Source organism: Ischnura elegans, chromosome 1 (genome assembly GCF_921293095.1).
Source record: "Ischnura elegans chromosome 1, ioIscEleg1.1, whole genome shotgun sequence".
Classification (NCBI taxonomy): Eukaryota; Metazoa; Arthropoda; class Insecta; order Odonata; family Coenagrionidae; genus Ischnura; species Ischnura elegans.
The window spans coordinates 103428710-103443805 of record NC_060246.1 but is presented as its reverse complement, the minus strand read 5'-3'; the positions used below and the strand labels follow the sequence as shown (position 1 = coordinate 103443805).

Genomic DNA, 15096 nt, shown 5'->3' with positions numbered 1-15096 from the left:
TCAGATTCCTTCCTATCCATTTAGACGCACTCCATGCAATCCCTTCGTATGACGAGGAGTTTTCCAGGCAGGTCGAAAGTACTAATGATGCCTTCACTCGCTCGACGCCGTTCTTGGATATCGAAGCCCGTGTTTACAGTTTCGGGTTCGCTTATCAAAGAACGTTGGATCATGTACCCATTTCCAATCATCAAGAGATCAGTGGAGCAAGCCGAATGGGAATTAGTTCGTCTACGTGAGTTCATCACCCAAACAGATCGGATTTTGGCAACGTCCTCGTGTTAAACAGCATACATTGACTCCCTATTTTTACCTGGCATCGCTACACATGACTAGGGACATCAAGATGCACCCTTCTAAAACCTTCACGAGGTTTTGTAGGGGCTGAGTTCTACTTTATATTACCTACGATCCATTTCACATTGCATTAGGTGCTTAGGTGCTAAAACATCTTAATGCCTAATCGTTACTGGAGTTGGACCTTAACAAGCATGCACATTGCGCTCCGCAGTATAAGTACATATTTAGAAGAAAAAAAATCATTAATTTCGCCACTATGAGCATGAAAAACGTCATGCGCCAATTCCTGGGTGCTGAGCTACGCATTCATTTTATTTAACAGGAAATGACCAGTTAAGGGAAGTGCTACATACGGATACACTAGCTCACTAAAGGCCAAGTTTTAAATCCCCATGGATTTCGCAGTGGCCTTTTAACTTTCATGGGAAAAACTAACTTTTGAACATTCCATTTCTTTTTCTTTAAAACGACATTCCGTGATCATCATTAACTCTACCGTAGTGCGCCGCGTCGGGTCTTTCAAAATATTTTCACCACTCGAACTGTCACGACACATGAAGCGAACACGAGAACACTCTCTAATGTAATGCTCTTTCAAACCACGACGAGAATGAACTCTAAAAAAAATCTTGGAAAGGATTGAAAGTATACAAAAGAGGACATGTACTCGCTAAATACGAAGGGGAAATACTCATCAAACCGACGATTTCGGATTTCACTGTATTTATGTCGCAACGTTGATATCCAAACTGGGGACGAAAAAAAAGTCGCTCGACTATTTTTAACAGCGGCGCCGAAACCGTGCGACAGAAACGAAAAGCATAATGGGGAAGGCCGGTCGACGGTTTAAACGAGGCGAGAGAGGAGCCATTTGGGGCGGAAATCGAAAAGCTTCGAATTGAAAAGGAGGGTGGCAATCACGGTGGATATGGAGGCGGGGGATAAGCCGGGATAAGGGGAGGGGTGATTTTAGGTGAGGAGCAGTAGAGGGTGCGGGGGAATGGGAATATTTTTTTATATTTGAAAATGTTCATTTTATTGCTTAGATAAGTGCTTCCCAATATCATTTGAGTTGCGGCACATGTCACTAACATTATAATTTTCAAATAAAACTGATTGATTCAAAATTATGGTGGAATCACTTCATCAGGATTAAAATATCCTCCGCAGGTACTAACTCTACGGCAGGCAGGTATTAGCTCTATTAACGACACGATGTCTTTCGATTGCTATATCGAAAAATTCATCGACAACACCAATGATTGAAAATAATGTGACAATCGAAATGCATCGCATCGACAATACAGATTTTTAGCGGAATCTAAAGGATACTTCATTTATAATAATTGTTTTGCATTTCTTTACTATGAAAGGTATTTTACCGGTTATATTCCGTTTACATGCAACATTTTACGATTCACCTCGGCCTGTTCCCAAATTGAACTTTACTCCTTGAACTCATCATAAATAACATACTATTTAGGAATTCTTTCCCCACTAATATACCAGAGAATTTCTATCACACACAAATAAATAGAATAATAAGTTTTTTCTCTTTAAAATGCATAACTTAAGTGCATAAATATATAGATAGTTGAATACCTTGAAATTCACTTAGCAGTATGAGAATAAAATAAACGACAATAATAACTGGCTTCGGGTTTAAGGTAAATGATTCATGAGAACCTTAAAATAAATAGATGGAAATTAAAAACGGGAACACAAAAAGAAATACTTAAAATATAAACGCTCACAAGTCACGTGAGCCTGTCCCAATCCCTCCCATCATAACCTCATAACTTACAATTTGTATTAAACTATTTCATGGAACACACGTTTGAAATCTAAAGTAACCCCTCCCAAGTAACCCCGAAGTAGGATGTTTTGACGTGCACGGGATAGTTTTTCAATGCAGCTGCGTATATCAGAATCAAAATCATGTAATTTATTAGCTTAATTGATTAGCCTCTGCGGTGACAATAGCCTTTTAATTCATACCATCAGCGGCCACGCAGTAGGCGTATCCTTTAAGAAGAAGGAAAAATTCCGAGGTTAATGGAGTTTTAAAATCTTTCTGCTAGAGCAAAACATTTTTAGCAAAAAAAACCAACAAAAGTATAAATTCTGCATTGATTGCCAAATTATTTGTATTTCCTCACCTTCAAGCTGCCGGTCAGCTTCAAATAATTGGCGATTTAAGAGAAAAAAGCAACGAGTGAGAATTTACCTCGTACAAAGACGCTTTAATTGTAGCTTTCCACGATTTTCAAAATAATTGCATCTTATAAAACATCCTTAAAAATTTACATGCACTCTGAATATTTATTGATGATGAGCTTAATAAACGTAATATATTCTGAAAATAGAACAAATACGACCGGGAGGGCGAAAGTGATTCACTCTCATAAAATCAGAATTAAAATTCCAGTACCTTAATACGAGGATTCATCCATCCTCCGAATTTACACAGGAGAGTGCGGATATGGAGAGAAAAATACCGTTATCGTTAACACCTGAAGAGGAAATACCTGTTGTGTGCGGCGGTAACACGCTTTGAAATAAAGTGCTTGCCGTTATCACAACGATATCTCTTCCGTATTCGCTGAGGAAGTGGCGTAGGCGATTCAAAAAGAATATTAAAAAGGGCACGACAAGGATTCTCACAAAAGAACGACACGCAAATGCACACCGCCATCGGCGTAATTTTATGCAGACGGGTGGAAAATTTATTAAAAAAATGAATTCGAGGAAATAAATGATTTATTTTTATTTCTCAAAACCTGGGTGATCTAGAGTCGGGTGGTCGCATTACAATAGCCCATTACTTTCATGATTGGTAGTTAAATACTAATTCCCTGCTTGGGCTTCATTAATTAATGCTACATATTTTGGGCTGTCAATATAGTGTGCTACTATGGTTTATTCATCTTCCTTTTAGCCAAGAGTGGAAGAGGAGACAGTCCATCGACCACATGAGGTAGAGTAACTGATGAAAACAAAAAAATTAAAAGAACCATGAGCACCAGTTCAATGAGTTTGAATATTTCCCACATCCGGAGAGCAAAACGATGATACTAACGTTTGTGACAACTGTCGTGTCAATGTAGTGATGAATAGGGAGACGAGGGAGCGGGGAAGAGACTCGTGAGGTCTACGACCGAAAAATAAACGACTCTTTACTGCGGTCCCAACAGGGTAATGCACGGGTATGGAATGGATATAGGGCAACCAGCGAGCAGCGAAGAGAATTAAGGCTGGTGCTGCACACACTCACGGTCGAACGAGGTAAAATATAGACGCAACCATAACAACTCGCCCTACTCCTTCCCCTATTCCTAGGTGGGTCTCATATTCCGATTTCCTCTGGCTCCTCGCCGACCAGTGCCGTACGAAAATTGGAAAGCGCGCCCAAAGGCACGCGTGTGGATGACATGCCAGCCTCGGTCAACATGCCACCGCGGTTCCCCGGAGCCACTAAATAACAAATGACTGATAACAGTAAACAACGTCACGGATAATGAACTCCTGGCAAGGCAAATGATGTGGTTTGATCTGCTGCATACTTACCTGGTACCTGAAACTTCGCTAGCCCATTAATCATGCGACTTCCACCGAGTTTGACTCTTTGCCAAGTATGTTAGAGGCTTCATCAAGCGCATGAAAAGTAATTACAAAAAATTTCATCTCCATTTAAACGTAAAAAAATACCCCTTGACCTATATAGCAAACGGTTTGACCTATCTAGGATTTGGTGGAGAAGAACATTTAAAAAAATAATTTCATTCTATCTTAACAGATTGCTATTATCATATATTAATTAAATGTTAATGGTTACCTGGGGCTGTTTTTCTCATTGTAATAAATGAATGGCGGAAAAGGTGCAATTTTCTTAAAAAGAAGACTTTAAAATTAATTCTGATACAAGAAAAATGAAATGCTTAGAAAAATGTTTACTTGAACTTCTGACCAAAGATGCAAAAAATAATTAAAAACGAGAGAAGGACTAACATTAAATATATTTAGTAGTAAAAAAACAACAACACTATATTTAGTTTATCCTTTCAACTACTTAACAAACACGATACCATATAAATGAATCTGGAAATGATAAAAGGACTGTAATTCAGCATATTTAAAATTAAATCTCATCCTAAAAACAAAGGATCCTGAAAGCACTACGAAAGGTTTATTTGAAAAGAGTTTAGGTCATGGAGTTAGTATCCTGATAAAGAAAATGAACACCGTAATATGAGTAGCTCTATGTAAGTTGAATCCAAGTATTAAAGGGAAAGAAGTATAAAATCAAATGAGAAAAGCAGCGTATATTAGGTGACATTAAGAAAAAATCAACAAATAGAGAACAAAGAAAGAGAATCTCACGCAGTGGCAGCTATATCAGAGGGGGAGAGACGACGTAAGTAGGATGAAGATAGATATGAAAAGAGTAAAAGAGGGCAAGAGGCTAGAATTTCAATAAGGGCAGAAAATGAAAAACTTCACCGCCCTAGGAAATGTTGATAAGATGAAGTCAAAGGCCCCTAAAAATAACTCCTCCGAGATGCATACTCTCTCCGAAAGGCACAAATCCGTCACGTAACCCTCCCCCACCCCTTACATTCACATTAACTTAAATTGAAAAAAAATACCCTGAAACGGGAGTAGAACCTCGGACCTTTGGCTATCCGGCCCTATGTGCAAACCAATACGCTGATGAAGTTCGTTTCTTCCCATTGAAATTTTTACCAGGGTTCATGGAGCTATACGCCATAAAAAATTCTGGCTACGGCCTTGAAACCCCTTGAATGATAGGATGTGAGGTCATGGCACGAAGTGAAAGGGAAATTGGGATAAAATTGGAGGAGAAGATAAGTAGGAATGGAGTTATATTAAGACAAAAAACTAATAAAGAACAAAGGAAGAGATAGAGAGTACTGCTGGAGTGGATACTATCCCAGAGATAGAGAATAGAAGTTCCACAGGGAGACGGCAGGATAACGGTCGACGATCGTACATTTCTGAAAAGAGGGCATCGGAATGTCTGTTCGGGATAGAGTAGGTTATAGAGGTTTCTCGGACGAGGGTACAGGAGTGGGGGTAGAAAATTTAGAGAGGTCGAAGTGCTTACATGGCATGAGCCCTAAGAAAGGCCGACACATTGCAAGGGAAAGGGCGACCGAAACAACGGGAACGAAAACCATGACCTTAAAGGCTCACGATAATGTGAAGCAAAGGCGTAAATATGGAGTCGCCGGGCTGGGGACGGAAATTTACGCCAATGCCTGGAAAACGGGTTTAAGCCCACCCACAGAGTCCCGAAATCAATACGGCAAGCTCCATTGCAAATGAGCGAAGCTACCACTGTAAGCCGAGTCAAAGTCATACAAAGTCATCAAGCATTACAGGCATGATACACACATTAAGTCCATCGTGAAACAAAAGCTACATTAATTATAATATTATCGCGGGAAAAACGTCTACTAATAGGCAAAATGTCCTATTCTATACATAAGGAGAAATTTAACGAATGCATGAAAAATAATTCAGGAACTGAAATCTATTTTGCATTAGGTTTCAGTTTACACAAAGATCTGCAGTAGGTCAATATAAAAGTTGCAATAATTCAATAATAGATCTCATTATTGACAAGAAGTTCGCCGAATGAATTAAAATTTATTAATCCATGAATAGATCAAAGGGAAAATAAGCTATTTTAAAGTAATTGAGAGACAAGGCAAAAAAATGGATAAAAGACAACGCTCGTCGTCAATAAAAGGATTACGGCTGCTCCATCGACGCTATAAAGTATTCCGATTCAATTTCCAAGGCGTGATTAAGTTAGTCTTTCATAGACAGAGAAGTAAAGCAAAGGCTATCTTTCATTGCCTTCGGATGTTAGTGTGAATTTAGTTTTACTGCGAAAAATAACGATGAAAACACGGCTGCTTACTTCACTTATGTGAGCATGCCGTTCAATTTTACTGGGAAGAGGAAACGTACATTGCGAAATTGGCAGTTACCTTATTTTTTCAGCTTTATGCATGCGAAAACAGAATACTTACTAGCGATTCATAATACCATTACGTCCCAGATGTGAGTTCTATGAACGAACAAGGAGTTTTAAACTCTCGAGTTACGACATGGAGCATAGATAGATGTATATGAATCGGTTTTGGTGCATTCTTGAGTAAGTATCTCACAAAAAACTTATACGCAGTTAATCACATATTCCCTTCATTACAGAATTAATAATGAATGGAATTCCAAAATGCACAAGAGAAATCACAACCACTCTAGGTAATACTAAATTCCATTAAACCTCTTTCAGCCATAAATAACACCTAGAAGATATTACGGCCGGGTTGCATAAAACACCAGTGGCAAACAAAATTTTTAATACAACACCTAGCAGTCACTATATGTAAAGGATCACTCAGTACACTTTTTATGAAAATTTAATTCATAATGAGTTTTCATTGGGAATACATATAAATTTAAGGGAACTTTAGAATATTTTGACGAAATTTCGATTCATCCGCAAGTGCTCAATGTTTAGTACTCTGAACACGCTTTTTCGAGTTTATAAAGATTTATTTTACCCCCATAAAAGGCGAATGTCATCATTTTAAAAGGTACATGAAGAAAATTTCGTTTTCATTGTTGATGAAGTCTTCTCGGGAAATCAGACGGGTCAGGATGCCCGAAGAACGAATTTCGCCCAAAAGACGATGGCAGAGAAGGCCATTGAAACGTTGACAGCAAGGTCTATCCCGACCCGGCTGATTTCCCGAGAAGACTTCATCAACAAGATTCGCCGAGAAAGCACCAAATCCTACTTCGTTTTAATTACCTTCAAATCGAAATGGCAACTTGCTGGTATAAAAAATCCAAAGTCAAAAGTTATAAGTGAGTTACACGATATTGTTTTTTATGATTCTACAAAACATTAATTACTTATAGAAAGCTTAGAGAACTTACTTAAATGAAAGCGAACGGAAAAATAATCACGAACGCCCACATAAAAACGAACGCCCAGAGGAAACGAACGCATAGAAGAAACGAACGGCCAGATGTAAACGAACGCCCATACGAAATTTTCTGCAGTTCAATAATTTTTGTCATCTGGGAGTTCGCTATACGTGATGACTGGAGGCAAGGGTGGAGAGAACGATGGGGAGGGGCTCGGTGGTTTCTGACGCGGCTTCGATGGCTTAGGATGCCTGCATTGTAACCGCCATCTGTTGTAACCATAGCAACGCACTAGCTAGAGATTTTAGATTGAGCCGCAATTTAAAATACGTCACGGTAAGCATATATGCTAGCCCGAATACGCCGCACGAAAGATCAGGCACGAACAGCGAACATTTTTTTTGTGGCAGTTCAGCTTTTTTTTTACCCATCTCTAGAGAACATATCCGGCTACAGAACATCACCGCAAGAAGATAACTCAATTCGCTAAAAGCCTTAACATAAACGAAATCATGAGAATGCTAAAAAAAATGCCGACACTTGTACCTCGAATCACAAAACAAACACGAGGGAGACAAAAAGCGTGAGATCGGAACTGTGGAGGAGCGAAGGAAACGCACTAAAGCGAGAAACACAAGGGGGTTGACAGAAACGAGGAACTTTTGACCTCGAGCGGAATCCTCGGTGGGCACGGTCGTGTTCGGAACCAGAGTCCCGCGCCCCTTAACACCCACAGATCGACACGGATACGCTTTGAAGGAGAAAGAGGCGAGAGGACGCATAATGGGACGCTCTCACATGGGCGACACATTAATGTGTCCTCGTACCACTCCGCGCCGTTTCGCAACACGCATTACTGCGATAGCTATCAAAGCTTCAGGAGGCAGGTACTCCGGGAAAGAGAGGCAGGAGGCGGAGCGAGAAGTTTTGCGAGGAGCTGAAAGATGTATCCGTGGAGAAAATGGATACTTAATACGTAAGAGACTGAGCTAAAACGGCGAAAAGGCACACGGTGAATTGGAGTTGCCGAGAGGAATAAAATGGCTGGATTAGGAACGCGTTTGAATAGTTTTGACTTCATGCATGCCTAAATCGGAATGCATAAAATTTTGGTCAGGACGGCAGTGACATTAACGCTGAAATGCCAGCGAGGCAATGTCTCGGTGGACTTCCGGCTGAATGCACTGAAGCTATTGTTTTATGTGCTGGTTTCACATAGGTAAACAACGTTTGAACTGAATTACACCGATGAGAATAAAATAAAATGGTAAACTTCCACACAATTTTATTAACAAAGTAACGACCCGGTTTCGACACGTAGTGTCATTATCAAGGGTATCGAAACCGGGTCGGTACTTTGTTAATAAAATTGTGTGGAAGTTTACCATTTTATTTTATTCTCATGGATGTAAAACATTACCACCAGATATCGCCGGACAATGTGAATTATGAATTACACCTGTCATGAAACAGAACACGAAAACGTAATGATAAAAAACCACAAAAATGACAAAATGTGCATTCGTTTATTCTTAAAGTTCAAACCAATAATGTATTTGCATGGATTCTAAAGAATTGGAGATGGTTTCAAATACCATAGAGAGTGTTACTTTTGGTAATAAAGTAACGTATTATATTAGTATAAACTAAAGAAAGGCAAGGCGTTTGCAATCTCGAAATAATTTAAGCTTAGTTACACGACATGTATTTCTAATTTTTCAGCATTATTCAACCTATGCTCATAAGGAATTTAATAGCATACATTCAACACTTCTCCAAAATTTGGGAGGCGTCGTAAAATACAGTGAAGACGTCGTTGGGACTACAGATGGGAATAAAAATGAACCCATATTTCTAGATAAAATGACTGCTAACTTACCTCATGTTATATCTTTCGGGGCAAGTGCGTCGTCATCTCAGGACAGAATCAAGTATCGCAGAAATCTGAAAATAAAACGGGATGCATTAAAAATCATACATATCAGAAGCAGGATAAGAGGCAAAGAGAAAAATAGGTTTCCTTGCGGGGGGCGTGATTTGATTTGATGCGGAAATTACTCAAAGAAAAAAATCTGAGAAAAAATACTCCTATACAAACTTGATTATAACGGACTGGGATCTACTGTGGAGAATGGTATTTAGCGCTGTTACTTTCGATATTTCACAGATTTTTAAAGTGTTAAAAAAATCTGAAGGCTTTTGAATGGTTGTTACTAAAATGAAGATGACATTTTTGGGCTACTGGTAACTCAAAACGTAGGGCCTTCATGTTGTCGACGATGTTAGCGATAATTAGCAGATTTCGTTTTCACATTACACCTGATTACGGAATACGGACAGCAATGAATAAAACCTTAGGCATATTTTCGGCATCATACAACATAACACTCGGAAAATACCAAAATGATCTCGTCATCATTTTTTCAATGATGTCGCTGCTTAAAAAAACCCCGTCATGCTCTACACACCTGCGCGGCCGCGATCTCCGGTCATTTGCCCCACGTGTTAAAGGCGCGCGCACATACCAGGGCGGCCCCCAAGTGTAGGCCGGGTCCCGCTCCGAGTTCGTCCGCACCGCTGGCGGTCCAACTCGACTTTCCGAGATCGGTGGTCTGAAAGTACAACATCGCGCTACTTTTCGGGGCGAAGGGTTAGGTGCAGAGCGGCGTCGTGACGCATTCGTTCAAAATAAATGATTCATTGGGATGAGCAGAATGAGTTGAATCATGATTCTCTGGTAAAATCGTTCAAAATGAACGAAAGGGTTCATATCGCTTGTAATGAACGCTGAATCCATGCATTTGTTAAAATCAGAAGATATCAAATCAATTGCAGAAATGAGATTGAAAATTTGCGCTACAAAAAACAGCACCAACGCTGACTGAAAAGTAAAGTCCTTTGAATATATGTTTTCTGTTGTTCTCGCATATGTGTGTGCAGTTCTATGGGCGAGCTGTCTAAGTGGCCGCAGTAGCCACCACGGTCGCGCAGGTGTGTGAGAGCCTTCAAGGTGTCAACGAATCCATTGACTGACCGAAGTATCCTTTGCTGTAATATTCGTGTATGAATAACTCAATCTAAAACAGAGCAGAGCGCAGAGCCGTAGTTAAACTGACGATGGCGATCACGAGTATTACAAGCAGAACAAGGGACGTTATATTAGGCCTCTAAATGTGTTGCCACCCATCGCACATTTAAATGGGTTTACAGAAGTCGCTGACCCCATCGCTGACGGGTAAAGAGACCCGATTTCACGGAGAAATAAGTTATAATCCGGGCTGTCAAAAAAAATTTGTACTCTTAATTAGGTGATATATTTTACTAATAACTCATCAGTTCTATTCTTAGCAATCGCAAATAGCACTCATAATAGCAAAATATTGGAAAGAAGTGGATCACTCTGCACTCATCTCTGCGGATACTTTTGAAAACCGATTAAAAAGCAACCGAATTAGCGAAAGAATTAAACCTGCTTTGGTACGGAATGGAACCTGAGCTGCGTAGTCCCCTTGCTGATGATGTTAACCCGATCGGACGGGCCAGATTTAACAAAATGAACTCCGTTCGGCACACAATTCACTCATTTCCGACGCGACGCGGCGGGAAAAATCCGTGGGGAAGGAATGCAATCACTTAATTCGGAGCCCTCGCTGAGCAGCGTCGCTGACTCCACCGCGAAAAACCTGGCACCAAAACCTCTCCGCCACGTCATATCCCACACTCTATTCACTCTCTACCCCGACCAACAAAAAAAAAGAGAGCCCTGAGGGCCGCATCCCTTTCACTTTTCACGGCAGTCCTGGCCTATCTCAAAGAGGCGAGGAGGAGATTAAAAAAAATGCCCCGCCACTGCTCGTCCTAATAAAAAAGGTGGGCCTCGCAGAGCCCTAAACTGGAGGCGAGTCGACACACCGCGGGAAGAGGTAGCGGGGAGAGGAGGGCGAGCCAGGGAAGAAAGCGCAAGAAAAGCACAATGAATAAATGAAAGCCAGGCACACAGCCCTCGGGGGTGGGGAAGGTAGAGGAGGAGGTGTCCACTGAAGCTCCGCTTTAGTGGGAAAATTCTAATCAAGCGACTTTATCCTTACCATTCCCCTTCCACACAACCTTGCAGAGTTTTACTCGTTTCGTACCCACAACCCTCTCCTCTTCGGCATGGTCGTAAAACAGAAATTATGATAGTGCGTGATATACGCGGCTAGTTAAACTGTAATATCGAAATCAGGAATGATAGAACTTCATTCACTCACTTAGTGCTTCTACCCAAATGTTATTTTGGTTAAGCGAGGGTATAGATCAGTAGCTAGAGAAGATCAGAGATCCAGGATAGGGAAAATGGGGGGTTAGGTGTACGGACCTGGGGATTAACATCACCGCAGTAGTAAATGCTCGAAAATAAAACATTATTTGTAGTAAATTGGATATAAAAGGGATGGTATACACCCCAGCCCTTCTCTGGATCCGCCATTGTTGGAGATCACCCCAGAATAAAGGTGTGTACCGCGTTGCCAATATGTAAGTCAGCTGTAAATAAGACGGTGAATTTTCCAGTTATACTAAAATGCAAACACGTTATTTAATCTTAGATTCACCCGTCAATCGTTGGCCGTCTATTTTTAAAGTATGCGAGCGAATAATTCGCTCCGTAGACACCATCGACGTGGACGCCGCCGCTTTGCATCGAAAAAAATTACGCCCGCACGTGCTACTTGGTAGAGCGCTGTAATAGTTCAAGCTACGGGATTGACATCGAAGTATTTAGGCCCGCAAGATGAGGGCAGTGCTCAGTGCTCATCTCAAGTAAGGAACAGACAAAACAGATACAAAGGTAAGCCACTGCCACTGCCCAACTGGCTAGTGACCCTTGGAATCGTATTTGTATTATTCCTTTGGCCAGAAGTTCCCACACCCTAAGATTGAGACGCGTAAATTTCACACATACAGGGTTGAGGGCCAATTTCTTGACATGAACCACCTCGCCTTGCAACGATATTTCATTTGCGCAAAGCCATAGATACCCTCCTCGAAGATGTTACAATAAGTTACAAGTTAAATATCACAATAACTCTGCGTAAAATGGTCAAGGACATTAATTTGAAAATATGGTATGAAATATTTCACAACCATCATGCCCTGATGACGATGTAATGCAAACATATGTAAAAAAAAGGTGCTTTCAATGAAGCTCAAACAGATTTGAAGGAAAATATTGGAGATTACAGGAGCACGGAATTTCGTCTATGTTTTCAATAAACACGGAATTTTAATAACCCAAATTCCAATAACGGAAAAGACAACAAGAAATTGCTATCTAAAATACTTACAAAACGAAGCACAGCCGAGGTAATTTTACGTAAAAAATGGAATATGGACTGCTTTATTTAGCTGAACTGCTGCAGCAGCTTTTGAGTTCATCTTGAGCGGAATTTTAATATTGCTCCGGAAGCAATAATAACCACTGCGATGGAATCTTGTTTTTCAACTTATTTTTGGTCTTAATATCCTCTTGAATATAAAATTTTTGGATGCACACATAGATATGCTTTTGCTCACAAATCGAGCTACACCCCTTATGATTTAAACAGTGGAAATAAAGAAATAAATAAACACTTAAAGGGTACCATGTCTTCTCAATCTTGGCCTGGAGCCACTAAGTCTTCCTGTTGAACGGCTGAATATGCCGAAATAAAAATTTTATCGAGAAGGACAACTGCTAAATAATGAGGAAATACTCACGGATAGAAATTTCAATGACAATACGACACCAATTTGAGTAACACTGAGGGTTTCAAGGTTGAAGCTTTAGGAACAAGATGTCGCGAATTGATGATAATATGAATTTTGAATCACACACTTGTCTACTAGCTAGGAGGCTAGTGTCTTCCGATGCCAGATCTCATGGCAGTTGGCTAATAAGGCACAGGAAGACATGAAGTATTAGTATGGGCTTGACTGCAGCTTTACCTCAACATAGACGAACGAGGAATCCTATGATATAATCATATCACTCATAGACTGCCATTTCTGGAAGATACAGCCTAATTCCGGTATTAATACTCAGAAACGACGCGTTGTCGCGACGCGACAAAGATAAGTAACGTGATGCCAATGCACTGCTAAATTGTACAGATAAAATTTCTTTAGTGAAGAGCTATAAGTTTAGGGAAAGAATAAAATAAAAAATTTGATTGATAATGCAAATTGATTCGAATTTTCATGGATGGTATATGACCAGCCTCTTTGGATTAAAAACCAATGCCATGCACTTTAAACACGCCGAAGAGTTAAAAAATACATAAATACTATCAACTAAATACAAGGGGAAAATTCATTCATATCAATATTTTTGAGAGATTTCGGAAGAAAAAATATAAGTCAGCATATTATGCCTGTGCGATAAAAGTTGTTTCTGTTGAGGCGACGCGGACGTAAAGATAAGTACAAGCAAATTAAAGCGGTGATATTAATCGTAAAATTAAATAGGGAAAACTAATACCATGCAGAATGTTCAAAAGATCATTAATAAGTTCTACAAGAGTGCTCCTCGAGAATTTTAAACAGCTAAACCTTGAGTTAGAAAAAAGTCAATTCCATATTAGAATTTACTTCGCATAAATCACCCCAGGAAATTCATCAATCAACAAAAGGATATTATCTTAGATTATCACTCACATTCACCGAAGGACAGTTCCATTAGTGTTGCGGCATATGCTTAGAAATTAAGACACTGATAATGTATTCGTACTTCAGGAGACGCAGAAAATTTTGAATTACTGTTCATTTTCGACGAATTTTCAACCATTTTCTGATTATTTAGTGGGATCAATAAAAATGAACGATACTTACTCGGAGAATTTATATGGTACCATTGAATTCGGAGGAGATGACAAACGAGGAAACTAATTGGACATGTCGGCCTTACAAATATCACCGGCCTTATATTTGCATTTAATTGCTTTTTTGATAGGAACCCAGCATTTTAAATGGTTGAAATGAAGTGATGAATGTTGAAATAAAAAGGGATCCCACTGAAATTAATGGTTTTGCATGGGATAAAATAAAGCTGTGAACATTATATCACACAAATTTGCTATTTCCGGCGCGTACGAGGAAATGTCGACAAATTAATGAGGAACCGCTTCGATAATTTTGCAAACGAAAATGACCATCAGAGAAAATTTATTGTGACTGAGCGAAAAAATAACACCAATCCAGAGAAGACAATGATTACAGACTAATTCAAGAACATGTAAATGAATATTAATTTTATTCTAGCAGGAGTAAATGAAAATTCAAAGACGTATTCATATCAAACACCTAGAGGGGAAATCTCTGCGTAAATAGATTCATAATTTTTCGAAGATTCATTACTTCTCGAGTAATGATCCTAAAAATTTGCCTGTAAGAACATAATAGCATCTTTCCCAGAAACTCCAAAAAATAATTTAAAGGGCTAAACAAAATTAATAACGATGAATCCCAGGCAACAAGATAAAACCTATCAAAGAGCATATATTTACGTCGTCAATAATGAGAAAGTGCAAGCCCTTTTCCGTTCATTTCTTGATACAACCCGAAGGGAGCTTGGAAATATGAAGGAAGATAAAAACGTGTATACTTAATAATTTCAGGGTAGAGATCAGTTCCTTACCAGTGGACCTATCCAAGTATCTATGTTGGCGTGTCCAAAGGCTTCTCCAGATATTTGAACGTGGTACCCATCACTAATTAGTCACACGCTCTATCTGCCAAACAACCACATTCCCTAAAGAAAAACAACAATAACATTGTAATCGACTCCAAGTTCCTCTGATTCTCAGGTTTTCAACT

The 15096-nt window shown here is 39.6% G+C and overlaps 1 protein-coding gene across 2 annotated transcripts in view; it reads right to left on the bottom strand.

Moving 5' to 3' along the window:
- LOC124167367 (neuronal calcium sensor 2) overlaps positions 1–15096 on the bottom strand; it is a 685552-nt gene that overhangs the window by 68688 nt on the left and 601768 nt on the right. For both annotated transcript variants that reach the window (XM_046545408.1, XM_046545400.1), the window contains one exon: positions 9146–9210. The gene's annotated coding sequence lies outside the window, so the exon portion shown is untranslated. The remainder of the gene's footprint in view (positions 1–9145; positions 9211–15096) is intronic.